This window comes from Wyeomyia smithii, chromosome 1 (assembly GCF_029784165.1).
Source record: "Wyeomyia smithii strain HCP4-BCI-WySm-NY-G18 chromosome 1, ASM2978416v1, whole genome shotgun sequence".
Lineage (NCBI taxonomy): Eukaryota > Metazoa > Arthropoda > Insecta > Diptera > Culicidae > Wyeomyia > Wyeomyia smithii.
The window spans coordinates 153,535,704-153,547,289 of NC_073694.1; the positions used below are offsets into that span (position 1 = coordinate 153,535,704).

The 11,586-nt window shown below is 38.1% G+C and overlaps 1 long non-coding RNA gene across 1 annotated transcript; it reads right to left on the minus strand.

Annotated features, from left to right (window-relative positions):
- Nucleotides 1–2,594: 2,594 nt before the first annotated feature.
- On the minus strand, nt 2,595–4,017 carry LOC129718122 (uncharacterized). Its single transcript, XR_008726809.1, has 4 exons — nt 3,766–4,017; nt 3,638–3,704; nt 3,364–3,560; nt 2,595–3,307 (listed from the first exon to the last, which is right to left on the minus strand). It is a non-coding gene; the product is annotated as an uncharacterized LOC129718122 (long non-coding RNA).
- Between the last annotated feature and the right edge of the window lie 7,569 nt (nt 4,018–11,586).

Sequence of the window (11,586 nt, forward strand, 5' to 3'; positions counted from 1 at the left end):
TTTGGTAGGTATGAGAAAAACAGTAACTCACGATCCTTGTCGTCATGAGTGGTGTAAACATCCTGGAAAAACTCAGCAATTAAATTACTGATTTCACTATTAGTTTGACCATTCTTATTTTCTAGATGCATTTTGGATAGAAGGTTGCTCGACTTTTGTTTATCTCTGGCAAAATTGAAAAATGACTTAGGATCTGACTTTATATAGTTTTCTAGCTTAGTGTTGTAGCCATCATAGGCACTTTTGAGTAAAGGTGCAGAAATATTCAGAGACAATATCGTTTATTTCTAAGTAGAGTAAATATTTTGTGCACTTATAGTAATAGTATATGTAATAATAGTATAAGTAATTAAACTGAATAGTAATTAAATTTCAATCAGTCTCTATTATAAGTTTTTCCCTTAAAAATTAACAAAAAATCAATTTCATATAAAAAACAAATTATTAATACTGATGCTTCAGCGCTGCAAGTAACTCCGATTTTTCTGTCTGCTTCTGTCGGTTGTGTTCCGCTTTCTGCTTCTCTTTCTCTTTTTCCTTTTGTCGTTCAACTTGTTCCTGTTTCTGCGTTCGGAGTTTTTCTTTTTCCATTTTACGTTTCTCAGCTTCCTTCTACTTTAACATTCGGATCTCAGCTTTCTCTGGCTCTGTGTTCTAATTTTTGCGAGCCGTCTCTACTTTAACTTTCTGGTGTGCTATTTCGTTGTCCTTCACTTCATCCAGTTTGTGAATTTCCTCAATCCTTCCCAAAGCCGTCCGCACTGGAAGAAACTTACTTCTGTGGTTCTCAGCATCACATTGCTGAACCATTACTTTGTTGTTTCCACGCGAAGTCGGTGGTGTTTGAAGAAGTAGTAGTAGAGATGCGCCTCTTTTGACTCGGAATGTTATCTTCGTTCCTTTCCTTCAGCGCTCTAAGCGATAAAGTGTCTTGCGAACTAGGACATTCGGTTCCTATCTCATCGGCAAACGCTGAATCTTCTCCAGGGTTTCCTCCTGAATCATATCGGCAGCTTCCCTATACTGCGAATCAAGCTTATTAGGAATATCTCGTAGAGCCGCTGAAAATCTTTTCCTTCACCAGATCTTACAAGGCGTCACTAAATTCGTCTAAATTTGAGTTCTCTGCCAATATAATCTATAGCAGCTTGGATTGTTACTGTTGGAATGATTATCGAATCTTCTAAAACATCTTTTCCTTCAAATTAATCGTTCAATCCATTATGCTTAACCACATCGTATGCAGTACGATCCTTCTCAGTCGCTCCATCGGGTACTCAGTATCTTGAAGTCTTTATTGTCAGTGCCAGAAGGAAACTGACTACACACTTTAAATCTATTTCAATACTGTACTCTTGATTCTGACGTTCATGGCTTTTTGCCAAGGATATAAATTAGTGAGAGATTCGCACCAGGGTTGCTCATCTGCTACTCCGATACGACATCTGCCCAGGCTTTCTTCAAGGTCCCAAATATGACTGCATCTATTAGCTGTGGTACTCAAGTCCAAACATAGTTCAGCCACCTTCGCAGCCGTATGGAAGGAGTGACCATCCACAAAGTACAGCACCGGTAATTGCACTTTGTTGTTTAGAAGATGCGAATAGAGAACGTTTGTAGTATCCAACTGTAATGTGGTGAATTCGGTTTGTGTACTGTACAGAAGCATTACGCGACTAGTGATGGATAAGAAAAATATTGTCACGAAGAAATTTTAGCGTTCCATTATGATAACGACAGCAAGCGTCACGTTAATAACGTCTGAGTATCATTTGTTTGGATATACAGATTTTATTTCGTGACCGTCCGCGATGCGTGTGAATTATTTCATTGGAGTATGAAAGCTCGTTTCAAGTATGAAATTATAATGTGTTTGAAAAGGCGCTGCGTTCATTTGAAGTAAAAATTGAAACAGATTAGTTATCACAGAATTCCGATAGTGAAAATTATTTTTACCAGCCCTACCTGGAAGTACATACAACAGACACATATGCACCATAAAAAAACAAAACGGTAATTTTTGTTGCGACTGTTTACATGTTCCACTTCATATTTATTTCTGCTTCCACGGATAGTAAGTAGAGGAACTGCTCCATTATTCATCTCATTAAGCCGAAATTCACGAAGAATGTATGATTAATGATTGAATGATTAAACACCAAATTTTCACGAAATCATTGAACAAATAAACAAAATACACTTACGTGCTCTTAAGGAGTCGTTCAGCATTGTATGTTTGGTAAACTTAGCTAGGTTAATCCTGAATTTGGTAAAACAAACCATTTTGCACAACGCTTCCATATCCATCTCAAAACTTGAATCACTGCTCAATTATTCATCTCACGACGCCCCCATATGCATCACACTGTTAATCATGAATGAATCACATTATCATGAATGAACGCAGCCGCAGCCCGTCGTAGTAGGTTACCTAGATATCCGCTGTAGTTGTTTACGTGCAAAATTGGTAACCTAGGTAACCACTGCAGTGCTGTCGATTTGTGTCATTTATGTCGAAATAGTTCAACATTTTCAGTATGATTTTTTCGTATTACCAGAAACTGATTAGGAAACTTCTGATTATCTTCAACGCAGTGAAAACAGATGAAAATACATAGGTACCATTCATCTGTTGAAATTCATCTTATACATTTTTGCTAATTCAAGCTTGTTTTTGAAAATTTGAGGTGAACATTTCAAAGATTAAAGTATTCTTAGTGTAGTGAGTGATTTTGTTTAGTGATTAAAATAAAAAGTGGTCCGCTAGTTATAATAAAGTTTGGTTGGCTGCTGAACGAATCCCGTTGTAGGCGTATAGAACGTTGCGCGGATTTTGTTTTCTGAGGTAGGTGATTGTTTTAAATCAGTTTTCGAATGCAGATGCCCGACTATAACATCAGATAGAGCTTTTAAGTGAGTTTTTGAGGATTCTACTTCATGAGAAATCAAAAGTGAACTAAGAAGAATCCATTCCATGGATTGGCAGATTGGTTTAGTTATAAAATATATGTTTTTTCCTGTTTTCAATTGTGTTTTCATGTTGTATGAGATGAATATATGGGTTGAGATGAATAATGGAACAGTTCCCCTACGGCTTATGTCTGCGTGTGTTGAAAGAACGATGTTTCATCGCCGTTGAAAATGTGACTTAAAACCAACGCTGCTGCCCTGAAATTGTTATCCTTCAGGTGGGACCATAGGGCCGCGAAATATTCACGAATATCACGCTCGCTGACCTTTGCACTGGCTTCCGGTTTGTGAAAGGTACAGAGTATCGACGAACCCTTCAACCCTTTTCGACCTACAGCTGATAGAAATATGAAGTTCTCTCATTATGCTGATGAAAAGATTTAATATGCTAACCTGAAACATTGTTTTTAAACGGATTGAGTCGTAAATTAGTTTCGAAGAGTCTTTACTCTAAGCAGCAGTAACTGTTTCGTTACCGGAAAACCTTCTTATGCATCGCAGCCAAATATTGGACGAGTTTACGCTTCTCCTCCTCGCTAAGCACAGTCTGCGGCCCTTTTCGAGCGTCTATTGTCGACTCGTTACTAAGCCTGTAACGAACGGTGGATTGAGGTGGAATACCATAAGCATTACAAGCCGCGTAAAGTGTATTTTGATTGGTGGTTACCAACTCTATGCAGCGTAAGATGACTGCTTCATCGTATTTCCGCACGGTTTGTATTGAGAAATCCGATCTGCAATGGATTTGAAAGTTAGTCTTTAATGAGGAAATTGATGTCTTTTTACCGTAATTACACCGAACATTAATGGAAACGTTCACTTTCAACAAATTGTCCACGACCGAATCTGCGAATGACACATTTGGACACATGTAAACATCTGGGGACCATTATGGGAACTGTGTGGTGTAGAATACACTCGGTAACATGAACTTGATAACGTTTTCGTTTTTGCGGTGTAGCTACTAAGGCTGTGCGAAGTTTCGCGAAATTTCGAGGTTCCCGAAATTTTTCTCGAAATTCTTCAAAAAATGACTATAATTTATAAATTTTAGGCAAATCTTTTTATTGATTCATATTTCAACAGAAGGCTTAGAGATATTTTGAGTTTATTTGAGTGAAAATTTTTCAAGAAAATCCATCCGGAAATTAGGAAAATTATAGTAAACTATAGATTTTTATAAACTTTATACGGTCAAAGCTCTGAAGCATTTCCGGACCTTAATTAGAGCTTATAACAGCAGAAAAATGGGTTCAGAAATCATAATTTGTATGAAACTCGAAATTTCATTTTGTGAAACTCGAAATTTCGCGAAATTTCGCACACCCTTAGTAGCTACACCGCGGACTACACTTTGTACTATGACTGTTTTTTTCTCATTTTCCGGACTATCCCGGACTACCCTTTTTCTGTCCCGAACAGTCCGCAAAAAAACAGAGTGCAGTTTTGAGGACACCAACACATTCACATGTATGTGTCAAAATAAAAAAAAAAAAATGTGTCGAAATCATGTGTCGTACCCGTACACCGTACCATCATCGTTCACTACCAATGCATATTCTTGCAAATTAATATAAGTTCCGTCCAAGCTTACGAAAAAGACTGGAGAGCGACACTATACTGACGGCTTTTCTCTCTTTTCACTCTAACAGCCTCATGAATAAGCAATTCATGAGAGCTCATCAACAGCTACAGCTTACACAAGGCAACGAAACTGTCTTGTGTTGCGCACGACAGCTCATTCTTGCGCATGTATTTTGTTCGTTCGGACATGACAGCCTAGTTTGCTCATTTTGAGGATGTCCTGTTGCTGTTGACAGCCTGCTGATCGGCTGCGGCTGTCATCGACTCGCATTTTTTCGTTTCTCCTTTTTCACAGGCCGGTGGCATGTTGAATACAAAGCAAACCGTTTTCATTGTTGATATTATTCCCCACGTAAGGAAAAACGTGCTTCGCACCATCTCACTTTCATTCTTACATCGGCCTTACTGTCGTGAATCATAATCGCCTGACATCCCGCTCGGGTTCGCGCTGATTTTTTATTTATTTTTCAGCGTGCAGAACTTTTTCTAGATGCGAATTTGAGTAATTGTCGGACAGCCTGTCCGTCATGTTATAACTGACTATCAACATGGTTTCGTGAAAAAACGATTAACAGTCTCCAACCTCATGTGCTATGTGACGAAAGTTTTAAAACGCATGGATAAACGCCATCAAGTAGATGCAATATACATAGACTTTTCCAAAGCTTCCGACAGGTTCCGCAATGAAACGATTGGGTCTACACTCATGGATAACGAATTGGCTGTTTTCATATATGACAGGTCGAACGGCTTCTGTCAATTTTCTGGGAAGCCCATCCTATTGCTTTTCCATACCTTCTGAAGTACCTCAAGGAAGCATATTAGGACCGCAAATCTTCGTACTCTTCGTTAATGATATTTGTGACTGCATTGCTTATGAGAAATTATTGTTCGCTGATGACTTTAAAATTTTTCGCACTATTTCATCAGCCTCTGATCGTGATGCGGGACTTCCGTCATTTTTCAGTAAATTGGCAAATTTTTCGTACAGTAGCATAAACGCGACAAAAAGACAATGGCGATAATGACCAAAACAAAACAGTAACAGCTACCTCTGGTATTACGCACACCATTGCAACTGCTCGGAAAGTGTTTTTTTTTTTCAGCTGCAAAGTGTAGTCCGGGACGGTATAGTCCTGCCGTAAAAACGAATTCGGCATACCTATTTGGTTGTTTCTAGGCAACATATCGACACTGGCGTAATCTTAAGACGTACATTTAGATGCTCCGTCAACTGGGCGATTCCAACTAGCATACTCTAGTTATTCACATTGGCGATCGTGCCAGGAGTTGCGTTGTTTCACGCAACATTATTAAAAAGGCACTTGAATGCCATATTGACGGTGAGATTGGAAGCGCCCAGTACTCGGTTTTCTTCAACAAGATCCTACGAGAACGACACGGCAGTTTTACTCTCGAAAGTAAAAACGGACAAATATTACAACGACATATATCTCTAACAAAAAAGTGGCTCGCTGGCGCGACACAAACAACGATGTTGATACCACTTCGAAAGCCCGTCAGCAATTAGTACGCGAGAGAAAAACACCAACTTACCTGAAAGATTACGTAACATTGCTGGAGGAAAAATTACATAATATTCGTATTAGCTGAATGTGAAAAAAACATCCGTATGCAGAGATCGTTTCTTCTTTACATCAAAAATATTGAAATTCTTTATGTCCACTCTATGTACGGACATGCGTGATATAGTAGAAAGTAGAACTAACGATAGTATTTTAATGGTCTATCGTCGTCAATACTCCAATCTTTCAACCAATGATTAGTTTTGAAATCCATTCCACCTTTGACCAAAATACTTTCCCCATATCAGAAGGATGAAAACATTCAATATATTTTAATTGTCAGAAAACATATTGCTTTTTTTAAACCTGGGTTAAAATACACCATTCTGCATTTTGTAGACTTTCACTAATTTAGTAATCATCGCATAAATTTTGTCTACCATGCCAGGGTTGCTGATATATTTTTTCTTCTGTTATCACACATGCGTTGACAATTCGAAATGAAATTTCGCATAAGAGCGAACAGGCAAAAAGGCTTCGAAATCATTTGCAACACTGGCCGTTTTGAAACCAAAAAAAAGGTGTATTAACATTTAAAATATTTCGTGCACTGAAAAAAAAATTTATCATATGTCAATTTTCTTTTTCGACAGAGGAAGGGAGATATGTGTGGTGTAGAATACACTCGGTAACATGAACTAAACTATTTGGTTCGACACTGGCGTAACCTCAGTAACCACGCTTGTTGATCCCATCCATGGTACATGTGCAACTCCAAGGTTCGGCCTCTTTCGATATCTGACAACCGTACAGACGTACATTTCAGATGCTCCGTTAACTGGGCAATTCCAACTAGCAAACTCTAGTTATCCACAGGAACCAAGGTTTTTTATGCGCCTATTCTGCTTTCCATGAAAGGTAATGGCGGACAGTGCACGCTCCCATTTTGACGTTTTCTGTAGGTCATGTAAAAATCTAATGTATCCAATGTATCTACAGCGTTCATTGAAAGCGCAAATATAAAAATACTGGTTGTTATGGTAGAAGAATTTCACTAGTGAAAATAATTGTATCATCACTAATGCGAGTAATACAGGCGAACTTCGATATAAGGTTCCCTCGTTATAAAGTACCTTCGATATAGCGTCACTCGATATAAGGTACATTTTACCTCGATATAAGGTACACATTTTTATTATGTTACAAATAACTCCGAAATTGGTATGGAAACTTCTATAAACAATATATTGGTTATCTTGCAACGTCTCTGGTTACCATTGATCATTTGGGGAGTGTCCATAAAAGACTCCACACTTAGCGGAAGTTTGAAAACCCGTCCGAAAAATTCAATTTTGATGAAAAAACATGATATAGCGTGGTTTGAGATTCATGGGAACGGAGGAGCTGATAAAAAAAATTTACTTGAAGTTTTATCCCTGGAGAATTTGTTTGAAATTTTAAAAGACAAAATTTTATTAGAACTCGAATTGCTTGAAATGTTTCAAAAATGTGCATTTTTTATCAAAAACATCATAAAACCCATGAAAAAGTTGGAAATATGCTTAAGGTATGTTCGGCAGAATGATGTATTTCTCAAATATGTAAAAATGTTCAAAATACACCAAGGTCATTTTTTACGCGAGGGATGCGTTCCAAATTTGTATGGGCCCGCGTAAAAAACGACTTTTTTGAGTTGCAAATATAACAAAGAAAACCGTCCTAAAACGTTAAAACCTCGTTTGAATACGATAGTGGTTAATCTAGAGACCAAAATTCAATATCTCAAATTTTGAGTATTCACACCAAAAATTGTGAATTTTTTAGAAAACTGATATATGATCACTCGTGGCCTAAAACGAGAAACGTGATTGAAATGAGGTCGATATCTTGTACCGTTTTTGAGTAATGGAGAAAAGCAACCCGCGTAAAAAACCGCGTAAAAAGCGATCTTATTGTATAGTAGGCCTCTGAAATCACACCCAAAAAAGTTGATTGGTATTTTTTGATTTTCAAACATTTCAAGAATGTGTGTATAAAACTATCTCTATGTGGTCAATATTCAAGAGATAAAATCAAAGCGTCTTCAGCAAAAATTTTCGGCATAATATTACCAACAACTTTGCTAAAGACTTAACTTTGATTTAATAAGTAATTAAAATAAATTAATTTCATTGCACTTTTAGGCAGATTATTCAAATATCTTTTTGCTTCATCGATCACGTTTTTCACGTTTTAAACCAGTGTGCAAAGTGCAACTTTAGGCCCCCCTTATGTGTAAAGAAAAGTAAGTTCAAACGGTCATTTTTAAATGAAATGAAGAAAATGCCGATTCCGAAATGGAAGGACGAGTAAATCATTGAAAAAGTTGTCAACCAGTAAGCAGATATTCATGTAAATCAATGTTGAAAAAAATAGTGAAAATAACGTAACGGCTTGATTTTTTCTTTTTTTCTAGATGACATACTTTTTGGAAATAAACTTTTACACGCGGCTAAAGATCTCCTAAAAAGCCAAAAAAAAGCTATGTGTTTCAAGTTGTACTTAAAACAAGTTGATTAACACTTATAGTTGGATTCTATTCTCAAAATAAACTATACGTAGACAAATGACAACAAAATAAAGTATTTGAAGCCCTATTGTTGAAAATGCTTCAAGATTCGATATAAGGTACAATTCGATATAAGGTACAACTTAAAAATCGAAATGTACCTTATATCGAAGTTTGCCTGTATATTGAGGAAAAGAAAAACTTCAGCTCCCCAATAATCATTGCACTCCGATGGGTAAAGTCCTATCGACATTCATGTATCCCTGCTGTATTCAGCGGAGGTTATATATCGGCCGCTCAGGCAATTATCCTATTGACCATAATAGCAGCGAACGGATACACGCCTTCCCCTTCCAAACCCCTGCCGCTGTTTGTCCAGCGCAAGACGGTTAGAAGCCTAAAAGATCATCGTAGCTACACATACACACACAGGGCACTATTTATCTCTTTGTTTGCCAAAGTACTCAGATCTCCTAGCGAGCGAAATTGATGCGCACCCATCTGCTGACCACCGAATACATAATCGACTGGGGAAGAAAATGGCAAGGATTTGCGAGCCGAAGGATCACAAATCGGCTAATGTGTTTCAGCCTTGGCGGTTTAGATTGGCACGACGGCGGTGATGGCGGTGGCGGCAACAGCGGCAGACAGTGTGGACAAGTGGTCAGCGCGTCCAATTACGTATAGTTCACATTTATTTGATTAAATTTTCGGACTTTGTTTGTTCACACTTTGCTGTGTTCGCTCGTATGAGAGGAGATTATCGACAGTCGTCGAACGTTTTAGCATATATAATAAGTAAATTGCAAATGGATCAACCTTCAAGACTTGGCCGAAAGCTGCTAATGGACAACACTCGATAATAATCTTGCGGGTTCAATTACGCTAATTGAATGGTGCGTCATTTTTTCGACTTTCATTCGTTGAAAATCTGAAATTTGAACCGACGCTGCGTCGCCATCGTTGGTGTGCCAAGTCTCGATTCCACGCCCTGAAAAAGTTCAAGCCTAGAAATTTGATATTTTCATTATTGGCTTACTTCCTATACAGGTTTCGATTTGCTGATTCCTATATTTTGGGTTCGTCATCTCTAATGGGTTCAAGTTTTTGGGAACGTCCGGTGGTTTCGGGTTACCAGAGCGACACCGGGGGTGGCTCATGTCGCCATCGTATCGGTGTGGTTCGATGACTTCAAACTGATGTTTTCACGGTTCCGTGCTAATCGTGACTCCGGATCAGTCTCTGCCACCAAATTACGCGCCGATGAAGCGCTCTCAATCAACGGCTGTCGGGAGCTTGGACTCCGTGGGGTCAATAAATGTTTTCATTCATCAGCTAACACGCAGCGGCATTCTCCACAGGATCAAAAGCCGTTTGTGTTCTTTCCTGAGCTTCATTGGATTTATGGCTGCCGTAAAAATAAGATGCATTCAATGCATCTGCTGTCGGCGATGATTGATTACCGGCAGGCCCAATGTCACGAGAATCATTCACACTCGTGTCGGCGGCCACGGTGCATATGAGTCCCATAAAAGAAACAGTAACCCATTCATTGGTTCAAGTGACCGTTCGTCCCTGGTGGGAACGAAGTGGTTGCTACGTTGTGATTAATTGAGACACGATTTTGTTGGGTCTCCTCAGCCGGCACAAAAATTGCTGCGCACAGTAGCCAAGCTTTAGACATTGGGAAAGCGTGACACACATTTTTAGAATTTCACTGTTGCTTTTTGTGCATAGAGCTAGGATATTTTGCCAAAGTAATTGTTCAATTATAAATTAATACCCTCATTACCCCAGTCTCTGAAAATTATTTTCTATTAAATTTATTTATTTATTTCGTCAATCATATATAGAGACTAGTTACATTAATTTCTAAACTATACAAGAACATAAAACAAATTAATTTTGTGTCCTCAGCCTCAAGGACTTGAAATACTGTTTCAGTTTATACCGGGACATCGTAAAGTCAATGGCTTCGCAGTGTTGATTATAAGAATTCATCATACTATTTATAGGTCAATTTTTTGCGTATTCCGTACGATGATGGTTAAGAGCAAATAAACTACGGTGTCGAAGTTGTCGAATGGGTGCATAAAAGTCCAATTTAGAAAGTAGTACTGCTGAGTCAACGTTCTGCGAAACGATATCGTTAACAAATGAAGCCATCGCGTACTCCCGCCGTTCTTTTAATGTTTGAATGTCAATCAACATGCAGCGTGCTTCATATGACGGAAGACGATGTGCGGTCCAACCTAGCTTACGAAGAGCATATAGCAGAAATTGCTTTTGTACTGATTCTATTCTTTCTTCATGTACGCCAGGACGAGGAGACCACACAATGCTACAGTATTCCAGTATTGACCTCACATAGGCAATATACAAAGTTTTGATAGTGTACGGGTCTTGAAAATTATAACCGAAGCGTTTGATAAACCCTAACATGTTGTTTGCCTTGTGTATGATAGTGTTATAGTGGTCGATGAAATTAAGTTTAGAATCTAATGTTATTCCTAAATCCCTAGCTTTATCACATTTCTTCACATTCTGATCCCCTAATGCAATTACAATTTTGGGTGTTGTTAATTTTCTGCTAAAGGATATTACATTGCATTTTTTTACATTTACTTCAAGTAGGCTTTTCTTACACCAGATGTAAAATGTGTGGATTTCATTCTGAAATACATTGATGTCTTCTTGATTTTTTATTTCCAAAAACAGCTTCATGTCGTCGGCATATATTAGAACTTTAACATTTTTGAGGATGAAGGAAATGTCGTTTACGTACAAAATAAAAAGAAGTGGTCCTAAGTGGGAGCCTTGGGGAACACCTGAAGTAACTTGAATGGGATTTGACTTTATTCCATTGAATTTTATTATTTGTTGCCTGTTTGTTAAATATGATTCAAGCCACTTCAGGAGACCAGACTCAATTCCAATTTTTTGCAGTTTATAAGAGCA